This window comes from Protomyctophum bolini (genome assembly GCF_963924005.1).
Source record: "Protomyctophum bolini genome assembly, chromosome: 24".
NCBI lineage: Eukaryota > Metazoa > Chordata > Actinopteri > Myctophiformes > Myctophidae > Protomyctophum > Protomyctophum bolini.
In genome coordinates, this window is record NC_137885.1 from 2,771,803 (window position 1) to 2,796,221 (window position 24,419).

Sequence of the window (24,419 nt, forward strand, 5' to 3'; positions counted from 1 at the left end):
TTTAGAACCATGTCCAGTAGTCTGCGTTGGCGGTCAATCTCTTGTTTGCAGTGTAAAGCTTGGTCCTCGAACTTTGTTATCATTCTTCCAACAATCCCAAGTATCTCTTCAGCAGCAGCAGCTGCAGACAGTCGCTTGTTGACCATAGTTAGCCCTTATAGTCAGCAAATAGTGAGCAAAGACCAGATGCCTGACTATTGACCTAGTCCAGAAGAGAAATGAGTTCAGCTCTTATCACCTGTCTTTCACAGATGAAAGTGCCACCCAACAAAAACATACAGCCCTGCTAAATACTCACAGAGGGTGTGTGTGTGTGGGGTGGGGAGAACAATAGACAGAAACTGGACAGAAACGGTTGGTTAACGAATACTAGAGAACTCGGCCCGCCGACTCTTCTTCATCTTTGCCGAGATTTCTTCCCCTTTCGGCGACTCTTCGTCACTTTCGGATCCGAGTTCTGTCTGAGAACTCGGTCCGAAAGTGACCGAAAAAGTGACGAAAGAGTCGCCGAAATGGGAAGAAATCTCGCTACTGCATGATGATCATGCACGCTGACAGACAGCAGATCAATAAAAGCATGCAAAAGCATTCAGCTTTCACAAGTGTGCCCATATAGAGAAGGAAAATAAGTAAGAATTCGGTGGCATTTCTTTCACATTGCAAAAGAGCAATTTTGCTCTTTGCTCTTTGTCCTTAGTTTTGGATTAACAAATTATAAAGCACAGGGCCTCGCATTTCTCAATGAATAGCTAGCCTACTACAACAGTACAGAATAGGCTAACTAACGAGATTCACACTTCGCCCAGCCTCGAATGCAATTGATCATCACTTGGTATGCTAAGTCGAGTGATCCAACATACCACACAGATCCAACATACCACACAGAGCTCACGTTGTGAGCTTGTAGATCAGATTGAGAACATTCAGAAACTTGCAGCTGCAGCTGCCCCGAAACGTGTAGAAAACTCGGCAGAATCTGAAGAAGAGTCGTCGCGCAGCGATTCTTCTTAAGAGTCTGCCGAGTTTTCTACACGTTTTGCCGACTTATCTTGATAAGTCGGCAAAAAGGGTAAATGTGCCGAGTATTCTTGTTACCTGGTTAACTACCCTACCTGTAAGTGTGTGTGTGTGTATGTGTGTGTGTGTGTGTGTGGGGGGGGGGGGGGTGAGGAGAACAATAGACAGAAACTGGACAGAAACTGTTGGTTAACTACCCTACCTGTAAGTGTGTGTGGGGGGGGGGGGGGGGGCTCTACGGCAAGTGATATTTTTGTTTAAACAAAAAGTGTTTTGTTAAAAGATTGTATTGTTGTAATGTGCATGACTTCACAGGTTGTCCCTAGCAACACAACACCCTCCTCCTCATCAGGCTAATTAATAGGAGCCATGCATGGCCGGCGTTTAGCTGGCATTGTTTGTCTGCTCGTGGGGTTGCGTGCGGGAGCATCTCGTGCTGAAGGTACCCTATATGATATAGGCTATATGTGCATAGGTGTGTTTAAACGTTTATCGCTATTTAGCATCTTTAAATCATACTGTTGTCCTGACTCTGAAGGTGCTCGCTGCTAAACCCCTTACCTGTTTTGCCCTCCTTTGCTTTGCAAACAGAGGCATTCAGATAGAGCCCTCATGTGCCGTGGGCACGTCCGCCCAATGCATGTATGTACCAGTTAACAAGAGGTAAGGCAGAGTTGCGCTGCTATATTATCATTGTTGAGTTATGATTGGCAAGTTATTAAAATTATACTCTTCTGTTTGCGGAGGTTTCCAGAGCTGTGTCCTATACCGCGGGTCAGCTGCCCAGTGTGTGAGGTAAGGCAGTTGCACTGCTATATTATAGTTCGTTTTGATTTGATTGGCCAGTTATTAATTATTATTTTGTCAGGAGTGAGGTTTAGATTGAACCCAGGATGCAAAGCCACAGTAGACAAGAGTAGATTTAAGAATTGTATAAGAGAAAATAGGCAAATCTTACAGTAACAACCAGGCAGGAGAACAGTAGTCCAAACAAGCTAATCTATGGAGCATAATGCAGGCAGAACAGCAGCAGTCCAACAAATACAAGGCTTACTGTGTAGAAATGCAGGCAGTAAAGCAGGATGTCTAAAAACACAGTGATGGGCATCTGGTACTGAAGCGTCGGCACACGCTCCGAAACAGAACTTAATTTGCATATGAACCAGTGCTTCGGAGCTTGCTTCACTGGGGGGAATATATCACGTGACCATGACGTCCGAACCAGTAACTGTTTCATTCCTCCCAACGAATCAGCAGACTGGTTCACGGGTTCACAACCCCGTCATACCGGTTCGTTCTGTGAATGAATCACCTGATGGGCCACCCGGTGCCACCCAGCTGTGCCAGCTGAGCCCACCTCTCGATTCTGACAGGTCGAGACAGTTAGATTTTTAGCGCCTTCCCGTCTTTATAACCGTCTCAAACAATGCACAATTTGTGGGTTGCAGTAGTAGGCGTTTGCATAGTAGTTGTTGTTGAGTTGTTGTTATATCATATATAATCATCGATCGTCGTCATGGAGCCAGCGAGGAAGAAGCCAGCTTCTGCTCGATCTGACATGTGGCAACATTTTGATATTATCTCTCCGGGTAAGGTAGGCTATATAGTGTGTTATTATTACTCATACTCATCTTTGCTGTTCGGAGGAAACCATCTAGCTTAATTTTCTTGGTTTTTGATTATTACTTTTTGCATGAATCAGTGCTATTGAACACCCTTTAAGTCTGGTCTGTGTGTTTTTCAAAAATATAAGGTTTTCTTAATTTCCCTGCATGTTTATTTTTCATTTCCTGACAGCAGAGCTATATGCAAGCATAGAAGTAAAGTTGTTAAATGGTGAACAGCCAGTAACTATGGATTGGGTTTAATTTTTATCAAATGCCTTTCTCTTGAGGTTCTGTGCTTGGTGAGTGCTCAGGAGCTGGCATATCATGGGAATACTTCCTCCTTGATGAGGCACTTCACTGGGAAGCATGCGAATCATGGAGCTCCTGTTAACCAGGAGGGTAGTCGAGGTAGGCTATTATATTATAATAATTGATTTATCACACTGCACTTATACATTGACTATATTCCATGACACAAGCCCTGCTTCATGTAAATGAAATGTCTGATAAATCCTTATTTTTACATTATTGTAATGTATATATTTCTGTCTGTCTTAGTAACTAACCGGAAGCAAGAGCTGGATGAGGCTCTTGTGAACATGGTGGTGAAAGACTGCCAGCCTTTTTCCATCGTGGAGGACTCTGGATTCAAGGAGTTTGTGGGATTGCTTGATCCCACATATATTCTTCCATCCAGAAAGGCTCTGAAGCAGATGATGTTGGCCAGATATGAGGAGGAGAAGGCCAAGGCCACGGCTGTGATGGAGAGCGTAGCGGCTGTGAGCCTGACCAGTGACATGTGGACCTCCATGAATATGGATGCATATCTGGCAGTGACAGCCCATTATGTGTGTTGAGTTAAATCTCATAAGTGGAGCATAAACTCATAAATGGAGCATGAATCTCAGACAACTACATCTCCCAGAGTGCAGCAGCAAGATGGCTGCTCGTTTGGCTGAGCTGGAACACCTGATAAGGTGGAGTGAGCAGTCAAACAATCCATACACCACAAACAAGAAGCAAGATCTACTCAGGATGTTCCAAGTCCAAAGACGCCAATGGTCGGTGATAATATTTTGTCTTATTTGTTACTTATTTGTAAATACTGCTTAATGTGTTTTAAAAACTGGCTTTAATGGCCTAAATGTATTTAGTAACTGCTATAATTTGGATTGGCGAAGGACCACATTGCAGTATTTCATGCTATGATTGGAAGCTTTCATTTGTGTTTCTAAAGTATAACTCTACAATATAAGACAAAGTTAGAAATTATTTACTTTAAGAATTTAAAATACCAACTAAAATGTGAACAGTTCATGGTTCATATGATGGTTTAAAATGCCTGTTTAGAATAGAGCTGATCTACAAGCTCTGAGATCAGCTATTTATCTAATGTCTTTATTCCAAGTGTTTAAATGGTTTATTTGAAATGGTTAATTTTGAAATATTTAATTAAAATGGTTTTCTTAAATTGACTTTGCTAAATTAGTTTAAAAGTCCTTTAAATGAGGCATTGAATTGTTTAAAATACATTTGCTTGTTTAAATTTACTTTATTGCTTAAAAACAATACTGGTTAAAAATAACTTGATTGGAAAAGTGTTTAAAAATAGTTATCATTTGTTGTTTGACATTGTTGTTAATCCTTTGTTTCTCTGTGTTCAAAGGTTTTCAACCTAACCCATACAAAACCAACCAAATCAACAAGTGAAGCCAACTGCACATCATGCAAAAGTTTGGAAAATAAAAGTTGTTTGAGTTGGAAAATCTTGGAGTTGATTCCTTTAATGTCATTTGGAGTGGAAAGAGAGTTTGACTTGACAGTTGAAAACCAAGTGCTAGCAGTGGAAGACGAGGATAAAACTGCTTCGACCCAATACTGCTGACACATAAGGAAAAGATGGCTGAAGATATGGCGGAGAAGGTCAAAGAACTAAAGAAGGAGAGGACCACAGCAAAACGCCGCTTCACCAAACAGGCCAACCACATTGCCAGGGGAGCAGACGCCATGCTGCGATCCGAGCTGATGGACGAGTTCAGCACACTCTCACTCTGTTATAGAGCTGTGCTTGAGGCTAATGATGATTTCAGGTTTGGGCTTGAGGATGAAGTCAAACCTGATGAAGAGGAAGGGCTTGACGAGAAGCAAGAGGACGACCTCAAACATACTTCAAAAGAAGCCGAAACAAAGATGGCAGAGATCAAAGACATTGTGCAGCTAATCCTGTGGTCCAAATATGGAAAACATGAGCTGGAAACGGCTATTGATGGAGCTGAGAAAGTAAGTGAAGCAGCAGGAGCTGTGCCAGTGACGAGTGAATCTTTAGAGTGCTATGAACAGCACCTAACGCTCTCAGAAGAAATGGGAGACAAGGCCATCTCTATAATGTCTACGTGGGACCAATGGATACCTGTCGAATCCAGTGATGGACTGAATGCGAGGCTCAAGGGCCTAGGAGTCGCCCTTCTCAGGCTGAAGATGAGGAAACCTCAGTTTGCATCTGCACGCAGCCTGAGGATTGCTGAGCAAGACACAGGAGTTGCACCACACCATCCGACGACACCGTTGGTGAGGATAAAGCCAACCACCCTACCTACCTTCTCTGGAAGTAAGAGAGAATATCACCGATGGAGGAAGGATTGGGAAAGCCTGCAAAGGCAGGGAGAGCCATCCGGATCCCCTGAGGTGAAAAAGATCCAGCTCTTAGATAGCGTGGAGGAGAAAATCTCCAAAGAACTCAGACTTTCTACCTACACTACAGCCAAAGACATTTTCAGAGTCTTAGAGAACAGGCATGGAAATAAATCAAGTATCACTGTCGAAATCCTTGAAGAGCTCGACAGGATACCATATGTAAAAGGAAACCAGCCAAGAAAGGTCATCGACCTTATACAAACTGTGGAGAAGGCTCTGTCAGATCTCACTGAATTGGGCAACTCTGGGGCCATAAACAACCCACTTGTGATCAAATCAATCGAAAGCAAGTTACCTGACTTTATCAAGAGAGACTGGTTGATGTTCATGGTAGATCCCAGCAGCAATGTCACAGCAGAGAACCATTTTGACATGCTCTTGAAATATTTGAAGAACCAGGAAGACGTACTGGAGAGGCTTGATCAACTAAGGATTGTGGAGAAGACGGACAAGCCAGATCGCCCCGACAAAAATAATGAAAGAAAGTTTGCCTCGACAAAGAACACAAAGAGACAAGAGCTTGACGGATGTGTTGTCTGTGGCGACAGTGGACATAACCACAAACTGTTCTTTTGCCGGAAATTCAAGGGACTGAAGCTATCGGAGAAGACGGCTGCCTTGAAGAAGCTGGGAGCATGCAGGAAATGTCTCGGATGCCATGACGGAACTGCATACTGCAGAGAGACATTCCTATGCAGAAATGCAGACTGTAAGAAGGGAGGAAATGCCGCAGACCACCATTATATCCTCTGCCCAAAAGGAGAATTCAAGCCTCGAGGGGAAGAGGGAAGAGGTGGAAGAGACGGCAACAAAGGCAAACTCACAGAGGAACAAGAGTCATTCTTGTCTGAACTCTCCTCGGAAATGGCAGATCGAGGCAGAAGGGCTTTCACCAACAAAACAACAGTGGCACTCAAAACCTCAGGCCAGTCTGAACTACTGCGAAGAAATGGTCTCGCCGAGCTTCCTGTCATCATGATGCTGATGAAAGTCACTGCAAACGCTGGTCAGAAAATTGGGACATTGATTGACTTGGCATCAGATACAAACTACATCACCCATAAGGCTGCTGAAAGACTTGGGTTGAGAAGAGAGAAGATAAACTTGATTGTGCATGGGGTTGGAGGAATGGCCATGAAGGTGGACACTCAGAGATACCTCCTCAAAGTTAGAGTGAAGACTCCTAAAGGCACTGAAAGAGCCCACGAACTGGTCTGCTACGGCCTAGATGAAATAGCCAAGGTCCATCAAGTGATTCAACCAGAGAAGTTGCAAAGATTTTTCCCGGAGGTCAAGCTTGAAGAGCTGGAAAGGCCAGAAGAGGTTGAGCTACTCATAAGCCACCGAGAGGGAAGACTCGCTCCCCAAAGAGTAAAAGTAATTGGAGACCTCGTCTTGTGGGAGAGTCCACTGGGGAAGACGGTGGGCGGAGCACATCCTGATCTGCATGAAGAGGTGGATGTGGAAGCATATGAATCAAGAACGCACTTTGCTCGCTCCATGAGAACAGCAGCAGTCAAATATGAAGAGACATTCACAGTTGCCAGTAACCATGAGTTCCTTGAGTGGTGGCACTGGGACAGCATCGGAGCTGCATGTGAACCAAGATGTGGAGGATGTCGATGTGGAAACTGTCCACCAGGAGGAAAAGAAATGACCCTGGCAGAGGAGAGGGAGTATGAGATCATTAAAGGAGGCCTCACCTACAAAGAGGAGGATGCTCACACCCCATCTCCACACTGGGACGCAAAGTATCCTTGGACCGTAGATCCTGTCTCTCTCCCCAACAACAAAAGTGCAGTCCAGGCCTGCTTCTTAAGGATGGAAAAGCAACTGAGCAAAGAACCAGACTGGAAAGTCGCATACACAACCCAGTTGAACAATCAGTGAATATGCAATCACCAGAGTCAACATTGGGGACAAACCTGCTGGTTGCATCGCTCAGTTGGCTATGAGGGAAACTGCGAGCCTGCCCAGCTTTGTTCACTTGGAAGATGAACGCAGAGTCATTGAAAAGGACAGTTATGTGGACGACCTCTTGACCTCCCACAATAACCTGGATCAACTCGACAAAATCACTGCAAAAGTTGAAGAGATTTTGGAAGCTGGAGGATTCTTCCTCAAACCATGGGTCCGGTCTGGGCAAAGTGGGAGGAAAGGAACAGACAAGGAAGTCCTAAAGGAGGAACAAGGGAAAACCTTCATTCTCCCAAATCAAATGAGGGAAGAAGACAACAAAGCCCTGGGCATCGGCTACCAAGTGGACGAAGACAAACTCTACATGTTAACCTCAGTTAACTTTTCCAAAAGAAAGAAGAAGATGAGAGTTGGCAAAGATCTTCTCAAAGAAGAGGTGAGAACCGAAACACCAAACCCACTGACTAGAAGGGCTCTCTTAAGCCAAGTAGCCGGGCTGTACGACCCTATTGGCCTAGTAGCACCGGTCAAGCAGAAGGGAGCAATTCTTGTCAGAAAGGCATTCCAAGAGGGAGGAGGTGGAAAGCTGACCCAAGAAACCTGGGACAAACCACTCTCGGAAAGCATCAGAGAAGAAGCCATACAGCTCTTTGAAGAATATGTACAGCTTGGTCAGGTGAAATTCTACAGAAGCCTCACACCAGCTGACTGGAAAGGAAACCCTTGGGGCATCACATTCTCTGATGGAAGTGACAAAACCTTTGGAGCTGTGATGTACTTAAGGTGGGAAACAAGTCATGGCATTGAAGTTCGGTTTGTGGAATCAAAAGCCAAACTGACACCTCTGGATCAAAAGGGAGAAGCTGTAAAAGCTGAGATCTGTGGAGCAGTCTTCGCAGCCAGAATCAGAAAGTATGTGGAAAAGCATGCTCGAATGACCATCGAGAAATGGTTCCATCTGCTGGACAGTCAGACGGTCCTTGGGGCAATCCAGAGAGACAGTTATGGGTACCAAAGCTTCTTTGCCAACAGAGTGGGTGAAATCCAAAAGACTGCACCAGTGCAGGACTGGTGGTGGATCCGTGGAGATCTGAACATAGCTGACATCATTACAAGAGGAGGCACTCCTGAAGATTTAAGAGAGGATTCCACCTGGCAAAATGGACCAGATTTCCTGAAGTGGCCAGTGGAGGAGTGGCCCATTAAATCAGCTGGAGAGGTAGCTGCCCAGGCCAGGGAGAGCGTAAACACACTCCAAAGGAAGGCATTTTCAGCTGCAATCACACGAGCTCAAGCTAAAATCAGTCCGCAAGCAGACGACCCTCTGACCACACAGGAATGTCAAGAGGAAATACCAACTCTTCTAAGAAAGAAGCCCACTGGCTGGGTCAAAGATCTTGTGGAAATAAAAAGATTCAGCAACCTATCCAAACTGGTTAGAGTCATCGCCTGGGTCTGTCGAGCTGTCAAGCAGTGGCTAGAGAGGAAGTGCCAGGTGCCAGGGCAGTCAAAGTGGGAGGCATCACCCAATCAAGCTGGGCTGACTGTAAAGGAACTTGACAATGCATCTAAAGACCTTTTCCTCGCTGCTCAAGAAGCTATAGCCTTCCCAGAGACGACTCTAAGCAGATTGGCAGTGTACAAAGACGTGAACTCTGGACTCCTAGTTTGTGGAGGCAGAATCCAGATGTTCAACGAAGTGAAGACTGCAGTGCCAATTTTACCATTTGAATCGTGGGTGTCCACATTGCTGGCACAAGAATCCCACAAAGCAAACCATGAGGGAGTAGCAGGAACCCTTCTTCGCATGAGGAAAAAGGCGTGGGTGATAAAAGGCCGGAGACTTGCCAAGAGGGTGGTTGACAGCTGTGTTGTTTGCAGAAAGAACAATGTAAAACGGTGTCAACAAATCATGGCTGACCTGCCTCCAGAGCGAACAGGCCCAGCTGCACCCTTTGAATTCACCACCATGGACCTGTTCGGCCCCTATGAAGTGAAGGATGAGGTCAAGAAGAGAACCAGACTCAAAGTATGGGGAATCGTCTTCTGCTGCATGGCTTCCCGAGCCATGCACACTGAAGTGGTGAGTGACCAGTCATCCGAAGGATTCCTGCTCGCCTATCAAAGGTTCACTTCGCTGAGAGGACACCCCAGGAAACTCTGGTCAGACCCTGGCTCTAACTTTGTGGGAGCCAAGCCTGCTCTGGAAGAACTTTACAAATTCCTTGACCAACTGAACAGGTCTGAACTTGAAGAAAAAGCTGCCAAACATGGCACAGAATGGTCGTGGAAGATCCACCCCGCAGACTCTCCCCACAGGAACGGTGCAGCAGAGGCAGCTGTCAGAATAGTGAAGCCTTAAGCAACCTTGGTGGAGAAGGTGTTTTCACATGGGGAGAATTCCAAACGTTTCTCTTCATGGCAGCCAACCTTGCTAATGAGAGACCCATCGATGCAAGAACTCAAAGCAGGGAAGACTGCATAGAGTACATAACTCCAAACTCTCTGCTTTTAGGACGAGCCCATCCTAAAGGTGACCCTGGAGACTTTCAGTTTGATGGCTACCCATACAAAAGACTTCAGAATATTCAGGCAGAAGTCAGCAAGTTCTGGAAGAAATGGAGCCAAATGGCCGGTCCTAATTTGTTCATAAGGAACAAATGGCACACCAAAGAGAGAAATGTTGCTGTTGGAGATGTGGTCTGGTTGGCTGACCAAAATGCCCTGAGAGGACAGTACAAGCTGGCTAGAGTAGTCAGTGTCAACGCTGACAGCAAAGGCATCGTAAGAGATGTGCTTGTGAGGACCTTTCCCAGCTATCCTGTTCCCATCACAAAAGCAAACGACAAAGGAAAGCCCACAAAATCAAACAGTGAAAAAACCAAAATCCCGGCCACAATTCTGCATCGAGATGTCAGACGGCTGGTCATTCTACTTCCTACTGAAGAACAACAGAGGTGTGAAGGACTTGAGTGACCTCTCTGTGGTTAAGAACCCAGGAGCTCAAGTGGGAGGTGTTGAGTTAAATCTCATAAGTGGAGCATAAAGTCATAAATGGAGCATGAATCTCAGACAACTACATCTCCCAGAGTGCAGCAGCAAGATGGCTGCTCGTTTGGCTGAGCTGGAACACCTGATAAGGTGGAGTGAGCAGTCAAACAATCCATACACCACAAACAAGAAGCAAGATCTACTCAGGATGTTCCAAGTCCAAAGACGCCAATGGTCGGTGATAATATTTTGTCTTATTTGTTACTTATTTGTAAATACTGCTTAATGTGTTTTAAAAACTGGCTTTAATGGCCTAAATGTATTTAGTAACTGCTATAATTTGGATTGGCGAAGGACCACATTGCAGTATTTCATGCTATGATTGGAAGCTTTCATTTGTGTTTCTAAAGTATAACTCTACAATATAAGACAAAGTTAGAAATTATTTACTTTAAGAATTTAAAATACCAACTAAAATGTGAACAGTTCATGGTTCATATGATGGTTTAAAATGCCTGTTTAGAATAGAGCTGATCTACAAGCTCTGAGATCAGCTATTTATCTAATGTCTTTATTCCAAGTGTTTAAATGGTTTATTTGAAATGGTTAATTTTGAAATATTTAATTAAAATGGTTTTCTTAAATTGACTTTGCTAAATTAGTTTAAAAGTCCTTTAAATGAGGCATTGAATTGTTTAAAATACATTTGCTTGTTTAAATTTACTTTATTGCTTAAAAACAATACTGGTTAAAAATAACTTGATTGGAAAAGTGTTTAAAAATAGTTATCATTTGTTGTTTGACATTGTTGTTAATCCTTTGTTTCTCTGTGTTCAAAGGTTTTCAACCTAACCCATACAAAACCAACCAAATCAACAAGTGAAGCCAACTGCACATCATGCAAAAGTTTGGAAAATAAAAGTTGTTTGAGTTGGAAAATCTTGGAGTTGATTCCTTTAATGTCATTTGGAGTGGAAAGAGAGTTTGACTTGACAATGTGGATGACTCTGCTAAGCTGGCCACAGTGGTTTTGGGAGTGGTGCCTTTCCCAGCAGCTCATACTTCTGACAATATCGCCAGTGAGTTCAGGATTCTCATGGTGGAATGGGGCATCTATGATAAGGTGGCAGCCATTGCGACAGATGCAGGGGCTAACATGGTTGCAGCTGTCGGACTGTTAGGGAAACGGAATACTATTTGCTTTGCACATGGACTTTGCCGAGATTTCTTCCCCTTTCGGCGACTCTTCGTCACTTTCGGATCCGAGTCGTGAAGAAGGCACTAGTGTCAACACCTGGCCTGGAAGACCTGCGCACCAGGTCACTTACTTCAAGACCAGCACTAGAGCTAAGGAGATGCTGGAACTAGTGCAGAAGACCAATAAGAAACCAGTCCTGAAGCTGATGCAGGAGGTGGACACTCGCTGGAACAGCACCTACCTCATGTCCCAGCGTCTGTATGATGAGAGGCAGGCAGTAGGGGGGGCACTCTTTCCACTATCACAAATGTTGCTTAGGGTAGGTACCCTCACAAAAAACATGCAGTAATCCTGGTCACTAAACTGCCTCCCCCTGGCCAGCCGGGGCGCCTGATGGAGGGGAAAGGAACTGGTTGGAATAACGTGTTCCTTCCACACGCTACGTCCAACCAGGGAAACTCCCCCCTGTCAGGTGTAAAGGAGCAACTTGGACACTCAGGCATGAAGGAAGCATGAGTTGAAGTCCGTTGCTCTCCCCTTGTCCCCCATATATGGGGACTAGGTTGGTGGAGGGTGTGTAGAGCCCAGGATCACATTAGATGATTGACACAGGGGTGAAAAATGGGTTACAAAATCGTGGGATGAAAAATATATATAAAAATGTTTTGCTTCACAATCTGTTTCAAATCACCTCGGGTCAGCAGCATGCCACAGCAAAACCACTGGGAGATAACCTGATGAAAAGCTAATTTGAAGGCCTGGAGACCCAGACACAAACGAGCCTTGCGAGGGGTCAGACCTATGTTCCCTCAGCCCTATGTTCCCTCAGCCCTATGTTCCCTCAGAAGGAGCATTGGTCCGAGGTGCGCTGGGGGTCGGGAGAGGGTGGGTGGTTAGGTTTAGGTGTCTGCCCCGGGGGAGGTTAGGGTTAGGGTGAGTCAGGGTCGTGCCCAGAGCCAAGTCAAAAGACTGATTGGAGAATGTGCAACTGTCAAGTGCAGCATCAGAAGAACGGCCATCTACACAACCAGCAGATGCAGCCACAGGTAATATTCAATTCAACTGTATTAGCAGACTCATGAATAGGTATTGATAAAATGTAGAAATTGTAAACTTTCAGTCAGTAATTAGTACTAATTACTGTTGTGTTTTGTCTTTCAGATGATGGCCTGTGGGCACTATATGGACCGGGATGCTTCTGAAGCAAGGATGTCGAGGAATGTCACAGCAGATGCAACAGTGGAGGTGCAGAGATATATGACAGATCCACCACTGGAAAGAAAAGAAGACCCCATGAATTACTGGGCTGACCATAAACATGTGTATCCTTCCAAACTTATATGTACTGGCAATGACATTTATGTCCATGCCAGCCACATCTGTACCCAGTGAACGTGTCTTCTCAAAATGTGGAGAAGTTGTAAGTAAAAAAAGAAAACGGCTAAAGCCAAAAACTGTTTTTTCCTAAATAAAAATCTTTGACTTACACAAGCATAACCTATCCCATTCCCCCCCCCCCCCCCCCACCACATCCTGTTTCCCACGCACACTTTGCCATAACACAATACACATCAATCTTTATTTGTATAAAGAACAAGATATTCAGTCTTTGTATATTCTATTTATATAATGACACAATACACATCAATCTTTATTTGCATGAACAAGATATTCAGTCTGTGTACAGCAGGGGTGCCCACACTTTTTTGACTTGAGGTCTACTTTTAAAATTGCCAGCTCAAGGGGATCTACCAACCAAAAAGATATTATCCCATTGCTTAAAATACTAAAAATAAATAACATTAAGGCATTAGGACTGTTTCAAAATCAATTCTATTTATTTACCTTTTCAGTTACCCCACATTGCAAAGAAGAGATTTTTTCTTAAAGTTACTCTTTGTAATAACGTCAATCAATTTCAATTTGTAATAACATATTGCTCATAAAATGTTACAAATATTAAAAGTATCACACATAAAAAGCATACACAATCACATGAAGGAATAATGCACCACTCAACTCAACCAGAGCAGAACTCCCACCACAGGACTCTGGCAATCAATTAATACAGTTGCAACCACTATATTAATGGAAAGTATTTCATACAATTTATTTAAGTTAAAAAAAATATGAACTATCCCTTTAATCAGATGACTGCTTGCAGCCTTCCACTGAATGGAGTCCGTCAGCGCTGCGTAATCCGGAGTCTCACTGCTGACAGCTAGTCTTAAACAGGCCTCCAAATGATCGTCCGTCAACGTGGAACGATATTTGGACTTAATTATCTTCATGTGGGAAAACGCTGATTCACATAAATATGTGGAGCCAAATAACGCTGTGAGCGAGGCTGCACAAGTCCTGATGTTTGGATACTTTTCCTGCACGAGTAAGCTCCAAAACTCTCCATTGCGGGCGCGCAACTTTAACTGTATGTCAGCCTGCAGTGCCATGATCTCATTCTCCAACGCAGAAGAGTTCATGTTAAAAAGTGTTGCTATTTTCGAGGCAATGGAATCAACATCAGTGTCACGGGGCAGCCCGTGCCCTATACACACACACACACTGATTAAAGGGCCACTTCACCCCTGACACAACCTGATCTTATTTTAATGTTAATGGTATTTGTAATAGATAACAGTAGCACAATTTGAAATTTGCACCCTTTGACCAGAAAAATAATGAAGTCTGTGTATTTGACTAGGGGTTGACTGGATTGCTGAATTCCTACAATGCCCATAATGCTTCGCTGTGCTGTTCCTCAGGGGGAGGCTGCGTGTAGGTGTGACTTTATCCTCCCATTTTCTAAAAACAACAAATACACATGGAAGTGACCCAGTGTTGCCATGTCTGCTTATTATAAGCAACTTTGGGCTTATTTGTGTTGCTTGTAAATATTGGTTATTCACTGGTTTCTTTTTTTGGGCTTGTTTCTAAAATGTAGTTGATATTTGGGCTTTCTTCCAAATGTTTTTTACACCAGTGGTTCTCCATGAACATGCCAAGGACCCCCAAATCAATTTGTATTTTTCCACGTAATTTGTGCCATGGAGCCCTGTATTAGATATGTGTTCAAATGTTTCAAAGATATTCCACATTTGCACTTTATCCACTCAAGGTTTTTTTTAAATAGCCGGCTTATGTGCCTATAATATGTGCATAATATAAATAACCAAAAGTATATGTGCATAATTTGTTTTTGGGCTTGTTTGCACTTTGCATGGACATGGTTGCTTATTTCTCTCACAAAGTCAAATAACTGGCAACCTTCACAGCTTGCAGAACTTTTTGCAAGAATAATAACAAACCTGACGTTGTTGACTAGCTTTTTTGGAGTGGATGACTGAAAAACATGACATGAAGCCCTTTCTTGTACAACGTGAAGTCTGCTTCTACTTTTTCTTGAACCAGTAAACGGTTGGATTGGTTTTGGAAGAAAGTATTCACTCTTCAGGAATTAGACAGAGCCGCTGCAGACGCATCATGCTTACGGTTGAAAATTGTCATGTAGCTTTTTATGGCAAAGCAAACTAAATATATATAAATTACCATAGTATCACTAAAACAAACGTGTTTTTCCTCAGAATTGTTTCCTCATTCCCACACCATGAAGAAAGTCTGTGATTGACATTGAAGGGAGATATAATGCATTTTATAATAAAACAAAATTTATGTTTCATATTCATGTGCGACTACCAATAATTTCAGAGAACATGTTTCATTGTAACATTGTGTCATCATGCTTTTAATTAGTGGATATGGTAACATTATGTTTTAGGCATACTGTAGCCGGACCCAGTTGAGGGCGCTGCGCACGCAGCGACCAGCAGAGTAGACGGATTGTTTGTTTGTACTGTTTACTGTTGTTTATTGTTGTAACGTCTATGCTCCCGTACGGATTACCGACAAGTTTAAGAGTCTCGACAACCGACCTTGTGCTGGCCGTTGAAGTTAAAGAACGATGATCTACACATAGGCTACTTCGCTAGTTCATACTATTCGAGTGTGGCTACGCTAACCGTCAGCTAAGCCTTGAGGAGCTCCACTTTCAGGACTGGAGCCCCGATCATCGATATCAACAATGGACTCTTTTGCCCTGTTTTTGGTGCTGCTAGCGTTTCATTTAGCCTGGGGGCTTGAACACACGCAACTGTCTCCCAGTCAACCTAGCCGAGTCCAATACAACAGAGAACTCTTACTTCGCTGGAATACTCAGCAGGACCCACCGGCAGATCTCACTCTACCCAACCCAGATGACCTTCTGAGACCCGCCGAACGTATTAATCCTCCGGGAGGACAACCGCACAAGGCGAGGAAGCGAGGGAGAAGAGGAGGTGTTCGCCTGAGGAAAAAACAACCCATTACGCGCACTCCACTGCCTTCCATCATCCTCTCCAACGCGCAATCCCTCCGCAACAAATCCGAGGAACTTCAGGCGCTGGTCCAATACAGCCACGACTTCAGAGATACATGTATCTTAGCCTTCACCGAAACTTGGCTATCCGAACTCGACTCCGACGCCGATTGGGCCATCAAAGGGTTCGGGACACCTATCCGACTGGACAGAGATGCCAAAATCACGGGCAAGTCAACCGGCGGGGGGGTGTGTCTATATGTTAACGAGCGATGGTGTAACTCTAAATCTGTTATCATTCGAGAGAGGATGTGTACCCCTGATATAGAGCTACTTGCTATATCTCTAAGACCACCATATCTGCCTAGGGAGTTTCCCCAGATATTCATTACGTTAGTGTACATCCACCCAAGAGCTAACGAAAAGAACGCATGTGAGCAGATACACCAGGTTACACAAAAGTTACAACTAATCTCCCCGGATGCACCGAATATCATAATCGGTGACATGAATCATTGCTCGTTGAAAAACACATTAAGAGACTTCCACCAGCACGTTACATGTCCTACTAGGGGCAGTAAGATTCTAGACCTGTGCTACAGTAATGTGAAAAATGCATATAAATCACTACCCCTCCCGCCCCTGGGTGCATCTGACCACAATTGTGTGCACCTCATTCCTGTCTACCGCACCGCATTACAAAGGGGTAAAGTGCAGTGCATTCGCTTTAAGAACTGGAAGGATGATGATGCCTGTCAGACTCTCCAGGGTCTCCTTGACTCTACGGATTGGGACATGTTTGTCGAATCATCCGCTGACATTGACGAGTTGACTGATGTTGTCACTAGTTGGACCTCATACTGTGAAAGCATTGTTATCCCCACTAAATGTGTCAAAGTGTATCCCAACTCCAAGCCATGGGTATCTAAGTCCCTCAAATCACTTCTTCAAAAGAAGAACAGAGCCTTTAAGGAGGGGAACCTTGTAGAACTACGCAATTTGCAAAAAGAAATTAAAAGAGAAGTCAGGGCTGGTAAAATAAAGTACAAAAACAAAATTGAAGCTCAACTCAAATCAAACAACCTGGGCTCTGCCTGGGCAGGGATGAAAACAATTACAGGGGTGAAAGAGGGAGAAAGGAAAAAGGTTGAGCTGCCCAACTTTACCTCTGATCATCAATTGGCTCAGAGCCTCAATGATTTCTATACTAGATTCGATGTCCATGACTTCAGCAATAACCATTGTGTGTTAAGGAACAGTCTGCAGTCAGCCCCCCCTTTAAAACCCTTTTTTGATGAACAGAGTGTCATCAAGTCCTTTAAAGGCTGTAAGCCTGGGAAAAGTCCCGGCCCAGACAATATTGGGGGTCACCTGATAAAGACTTGCGCTGAACAACTAGGCCCTATCTTTTATTATATATTTAATCTATCTCTTTTCCAGCAGAAGGTGCCATCCCTCTGGAAACAGTCCACCATAGTTCCGGTGGCCAAGAGCAATAAGCCCCAAACGCTCAATGATTTCAGGCCTGTTGCTCTAACTTCCCTGATCATGAAACAATTTGAAAAACTAGTCAAGTCCGAGCTCGTGGCAAAAACTGAGCGCTTACTGGACCCCCTCCAATCTGCGTATAGGGCTGGAAGGGGTGTTCAAGATGCACTTGCCACATTATTGAATCTCCTGCACAAACACCTTGAAGGTAGTAAAACCCATGCTAGGCTGCTCTTTATTGACTTTTCCTCAGCATTTAATACCATACAGCCCCATGTCTTGGTTGATAAACTGGTTAACTCCTTTGGTGTAGATCCTTGTCTGGTGGGCTGGATTCTTGACTTCTTAACCAACAGATCTCAACGTGTAAGGGTTAATGAAATACTGTCTAGCTTCCTGACATCTTCTACTGGCTCGCCCCAGGGTTGTGTTTTATCTGCCTTTCTTTACATTCTTTATACCAACGATTGTGTTAGCCATTTCCAAAATAGATTCATCATTAAATACGCTGACGACTCGGTCATCGTCAGCCTGCTTGATAATGATGAGAACTGTCACGGGCAAGTGGTAGACGACTTTCTATCCTGGTGTGACAACGCCTTCTTGCAGCTTAATGTTTCTAAAACAAAAGAGCTATGCATAGACTTTAGACGTTCCCCTCAATCCCCCCAGAAGAGTGTTGTCAACGGACAGAGTGTAGATATTGTACCCAGCTACAAGTATCTAGGCACAGTTATTGATGACAAACTGAAATTCGACCTAAATACTGACGTGATGCATAAAAAAGGTCAACAACGCCTGTACTGCCTAAGGAAATTGGCTAAGTTTTTTTTTACAGTGCCTACATCGAGTCTGTCATTTCTTTCTCCATTATATGTTGGTATGGTAATCTCTGCATCAGAGACAAAAATTCCCTAGGGAGAATTGTAAAAGTGGCCTCAAAAATCATTGGCTCAGAAATGAACGGCCTAGACCAGATCTTTAAGAAACAGGTAATTAACAAAGCTCTGTGTATCCGATCTGATGCTGCTCACCCACTATACGGAGAGTACATCCTTCTCCCATCCGGCCTTCGTTTGCGAGCCCCATGTGCCACAAAAAACAGGCACAAACATTCCTTTGTCCCGGTCTCTATTCATACACTGAATGCTGCTGTGGGTAGATCGAGGATATAACCTTATGATGAGCACTTTCACTTTTTACTTTTTACTGTATTATCTCGTGCCTATGTCTATGCACACGCACTTTTATGACCTATCGCATAGCACTTTAAACGCCTGCACTTTAACGGTTGTGTGCGCCTCTGTACTCTGGTATCTGCTATGTGAACTGTTTGTTTGTTTGTACTGTTTAATGTACTGTTTAATGTACTGTCTATGCTGCAACCCAATTTGCCCTTCGGGGACACTAAATAAACTTGAACCTTGAACCTTGAACATATAGTTCAACTGTATAGTAAGCAATCCCCAGCAAAATGAAATCGTTCAAATGAACACTATATGGGATTTGGGGTGCAACCTTTTTTTCATTGTTTACATATAGTCAATGAGCAGCAAGCAGGTGTACATCATGTAAACATTTTATTAGATAACTTCATTATAGCGGTTTTAGTTTTGAAATGATGACATGAAGGCTTGGAAAAGGGATTGTTCTTCTTTATAGGTGAACACAACTCTTCAGCAGTTCCTCTCACGTTTTGAAGGCTGAAAACGACATCCGTATTGTCTGTCCTCATGACTCCTGTAAATGAGAGAACAATCAACAATATATGGCCATCATCTATCCGACGTGAAGCCTGATTTATACTTTGTTGCATGCATGACGTTGGTGCACCGAAAATAACAGACCTACAAGCTCACAAAGTGTCAAATCCGCGATGCGCTGTGAGCTTGTAGACCTTCTATTTTCGGGACGTAACGATATGATAGAACATGCGTATGAACTGGAATCTTGATATGAAACAAATCTAGTACTACGACATTCTGAACAGTCTGAAATACACATACATAGCCTAGCTACTACCCTAACTTTATACATCTCTCACATTAAAGCAATCGATTGCTAGATTATGCAAGTTTACATAATGTTTACACTTTGCAGAAATACTATGGTTCACATGACGCTCGCTCGTATGACAGTCATGTTTCAGGGCTACATAAATACTTACTTGATCAAGTAAAAGATATCCAGGGCCAGGCCCCCTGCATGCTGAATGCTCGTTTCATCAGTGCTGGGGTTGCTCTTCTGTGTATTCCGGTTCAAATAAATATTGTCCATGGAGTCCGTGGATCAATATATCACTCTGCACTGCAAACGCCATGATAATAGTAAAGTAAAGTAATACAAACAATCGGAGTGAGGAATGCAGCGGTGGGGGTGGCTGGGGTTGTAGGTGGAACGGAGTAGAGACTAGGGACACCCCTCGGGGCTGTCTTCAGGTGTAGGTGTAGCCGCGTGTAGGTGACGCGCATACTCTAGGGTGACGCGAGGTTAGACTGTTGTAGTCCGGAGGGGAGGGGCCACCGTGTTTGTGACGTACATAACATGAAGAACTAACCAGGATATCTGAAAACAGAGATTGCACACAGAAAAACCCAGGGAAAGTGTTTCTAGTGCCCTAAACATCATTAAAATAAGATCAGGTTGTGTCAGGGGTGAAGTGGCCCTTTAAGGACATTGCACGCACGCACACACCACACAGACTGTGGGTAGTGGGGCAGACAGGTCCATATAATCATATCATATAATGTCAATACTGTTGATGTATGCATTTACAGGATGTACAAATGAAATGATACACAAAGGGAAAACATTCCGGTTATTAACCTGTGTTTATTGCAACCTCAGTGTTTGTATGGCCTTTCCAGTGCTGGCACTTTAAGAAGGGGGGAAGGTGCCAAGTACTGTTGAGGAGTAGGGGTGTTCCACAATGTCAAGTGTAAAGTATGTCTATTATCGGGGGAAATGAATGTAACCCCATATGATGTATAATCTAAAATAGAACGAATGGTTACTTATAATGGTAACCTATGTTCTCTGAGTGAAGAGACTATCTCTCCACCCAACATATTTCATATGTATGGGGAATGTCCCCACCTCACTTGTGACGTGGATATCTCTTTAAGACACACCAGTTGTACTGGCACGCACGGGTATATAAGGCCCAGGTGTGCGTGATTACACTGGTTTACTTGATCGACACCGCTTCTGAGCGACATCGAGGTGGAGAGATAGTCTCTTCACTCAGAGAACATAGGTTACAAAGTAACCATCCGTTCTCTATCGTATCGAGACTATCTCTCCACCCAACATATTTCATATGTATGGGGAACTCTGTAAGACACCTCGTGAGGAAGCGAAGCAGTCCCAGAACCCCAAAGACAACACCAGTGGGCTCCGACCCAGCACATACTGAATTTTGAATTATTTATGATGTATGTTCAATGTAATGTATTTACAACCCCTGGAACGGCCGGACAGCCAGACGCCATCCGCCGCCAAATGCTCAGGTGCTAGGCGCCACCCAGAGCCCGGCCCCGCAAGACGCTAAGGCCAGAGACCACATGGGTGAAGGGCCGCCCAAGCCAGCCCACCAGACGCAAGGCTGGCTTGACTGGTGAAGGTGACAATGACACCCACCACTGAGTAGCATGCGAGACCGACTCCCCGAAGGGACCGAATGCTGCATGTTCAGCCGGTATGACCGGGTGAATGTACATTAGATGGAGTAGACTATGTCGCCGCTGTGCAGGTCTGTCAGAGACATACCTTTCCACAGCGTCCCCAGGTGGAGTGTGCCTGCCCTCCAGGCGGCACTGGTACTCCTACGTGTTTGTGTGCTGGATAACCTCTGTGATCCATGCACTCTCACTTGAAGCACTCAAAGAGCTGGTTCGTTACTCTGTGGGCCTTGTGTGGCCCTGGCATACGAATCTAATGCTCCAATAGGGCAGAGTGGCGACTCCGTATCTGTATGTCGACTGTCTGTATGACGATGGTAGGACAGAGCTCAATCACCTGATTGAGACATGCCCTTTTGAAAACATTGGGGAGAAAGGCCGGTTTGGGGCATAAGACTATACCATCATCCGGCATAGGCCTGCAGAGCTCATTATGGATTGACAGAGCTTGCAACTCCCCCATTTCTACTTGCAGATGTGACGCCGACAAGACTGCTGTCTTGAGCATGTCAGGCTCACTGACTAAAGGTCATAGAGCCTCCAGAGCTAACCCCAGATGGGCCTGATTGGGTCCCTAACCTGAGCTGCTCTGGGCTTCAGGGCACCCTTCAGGAAATGCTCTTCTTTTCTTTGTAACAAGGTTACTGCAGTCTGCAGGGCCTGTGCTCCCGCTCAAGTCAGCCTGCTGAACACTCGGTTAGCTGACTGTTGAAGCCCTTTTCTCCGTACCGGAATGATCCTTATGTCACATCCCAGTTTTACAAGTAAGAAGTGGATGGCCTTCGTTTTTGTGCATAGTTCACATCGCATTTATGCTGCGGAGCTAAGCACACACCCAGTGGGAAGGGTGCTGGCTTCCACACTGATACCACATGTGGTAGAACCTGATAAATACTGACAGCGTCGATCAAGAGGCTGTCCCACAGATCTCAGATTGGAGGGCATCTCGCCGTAAGCCCATGCGGCAGCGAGGCCCTGTGTGGAATGTGCACATGTTCCTGTTGGGGCTGGCCTGCCTGCCCACCTATATGCCTGCTGGATTGTTTTACAAGTCAATGAGTGAAGTCCAGTCTTGGAGACTATCTGCCTAAGATAGTTAGGTCCATTTACCCTGCTTCGCCACCCTGCTTAGGAGGGTGGGAAGGGTGAAAATCAATGGACTGACTGGCTCACACTCCGATCAGGCCGTAGGGCAAAATGCACGGATTGATGACAACACCTAAGCATTGCCATGTAGGAAGCGGCAGCACCCCTCACTGACAGAAACATTCTTGTGGCTGACACTGCTAACAGCAAGAATGCTGTCCTGTGAGAAGCCATTGCAGCCCAAGTCTCCATGGGCTTAATTGGCTCATGCCGTAAGGCAGACAGTACCACTCCCCGAGGAGGGACTGCTGGCCTATTGTGTGAGGGATGAACGGTATGAGGACCAACTGGGTGACTATTGTGTCGCCCTTGTGTGGGACAGCGGCCCGCCATGTTGCCAGATCCCTGGCCTAGCCACACGATTACCTCTGGATGAGGAGGGAGCTCAACCGGAACACACAGAATTACACCCAGGTGTTTGAACGGCCATGCCGTAATACAACCTTATGGTGGTTCTGCTCACCCCTGACAGTCTCGTCACATTCTGCTGTGTGAACAGCAGTGTGAATTCGCTGGAACAACGTGGAACGTGTAAACTGACGCTGTCAACGATACACCCACGTAGTGCATGACTGTGAATGACAGATAATGCACTGGCCGCATGTTCAGAATAGCCGGAGGCACAAAGTGCACCATGATTGCCCTCAGCCCTAAGGGGCGGAGGCACAACCTGAGGGTGGCCCGACTCACTAGAGCGAGGGACAGAGTCCCTGCTTTGCCCTCTAACACATGCCGAGGAGCGCTGCGGACTGTGAGAGTTGACGCCTGCAAGGCCTCTTGTCGAGGTGCCGGCTTAGGTGCCCAAAGTGCTGCAGGTGCTTGGCCACGTTGTTGTGGCACTGCACCTCTGAGCGAGCACACATCATTCAGTTATCCCATTTAGGATGCAGAGGCCCTCCCGCCAAGGACTGCGTCCAATCGGGGGGCTAGACATATGCCGAATGGGAGGACACGGGACTCGAAGGTTCTGTCATCTAAGACAAGCCGGTCAGTGCGTCAGACCCGGGATCTGAGATTAAACATCCCCGGTCGAGCATGGCAAGCCAGTCGCCTTGGAGGATGGCCTGTAAGACCCTCAGCCCTTCCTTGCCAGGAGTGCTGCAGCCCACCCTCCCGAAGACATAGTGGAACCCACTAGGGGGTCAGGGGTCTGGGGCCTTAACTGTCAGCACTGAGGGATGGGCTTAGCCCGCCGAGCACATTTTAGCCATACCCTGCCGGTTGGCCTGTAACCGGACCCGTAGGTCCCTGGAACTGCCAAACCTGACTGGGGTTGCACAGCCTGAGGGGCGACCGAGGCAGGCCTTGCCGGAGCATTCCTGCACCTCCTGTGCACCTCCACAGCCTCTTCGGGATGCTGTAGCAAAGCACTGGCCTTTTGGCCAAACATGGCCGGCGGCTCAATAGGCAGCGTGGGGGAGCTTGTCCTCCTATCGCAGCTTGGCCTGGGGCCGTCAATAGCATTGCCTGCTGCCGCTGCCTGGGGAGCCTGAAAGCCAGTCGCTGCAGCTCCTCAATAAGGTCCGGGCCCTTATGGTCACATACGGTAAGCGCTACATATAAGCCGGTGCTGAAGCAGTGACAGAATAGCCCTGTGTTGACTAGCTGCGCCTAGATAGCCATAGTGCATTCTCGGGATGAGAAGGAGCTTACTTTGTGGTTTCGCACCGGTAACCGGATTATACCATGCAAGTTTAGCGCGTGAACGGCCTTGCCGTGATACACCGTACAGAGTATTCCGCCCGACAGCCGCGGCACACTTGAGTTGCCGAAATTGGCGAAACTACATCACGGATGCGTGGGCTGACACTGTCAGCAATACTCCGTATATACAGTAGTGTGCAAATGGCTGTCATTTCAGGGCTTGCTCCTGGCAGACTCAGCACGTCCTGTCTGTGTAACTGAACCAAGTTCCACAGACGGAACTACACCATGGTCACGTCAGCTGACACAGTCAGCAATACGCTGTATAGTGTGCTACTACACCTGAACGCAGAAGCTGGCTGCCACGGCAGCCATACGCTCATCCTGTCTATGACAGAACCCACGGTTCGGAGGGTGAGCTTGCTCCGTGGCGTCCCCCGTCCGTACGGGTTCTACCACGCAGTCTACACCAGGGTGCGTGGACGGCTTTAGCTGCAATACACTCAAGTGAGCTCTCTCTCACGAGGTGAGGCAAAAAAACACAGCACTAAAGACGCGGAAGCCGCCTCAGCGACAATACGCCTGTATACTATACAGTGTATAGTGTGCTGTGTTAAATGAGCTTTCTCCGTGGCTTCCCCCGTCCGTACGGGTTCTACCACGTAGTCTACACCGGAGTGCGTGAA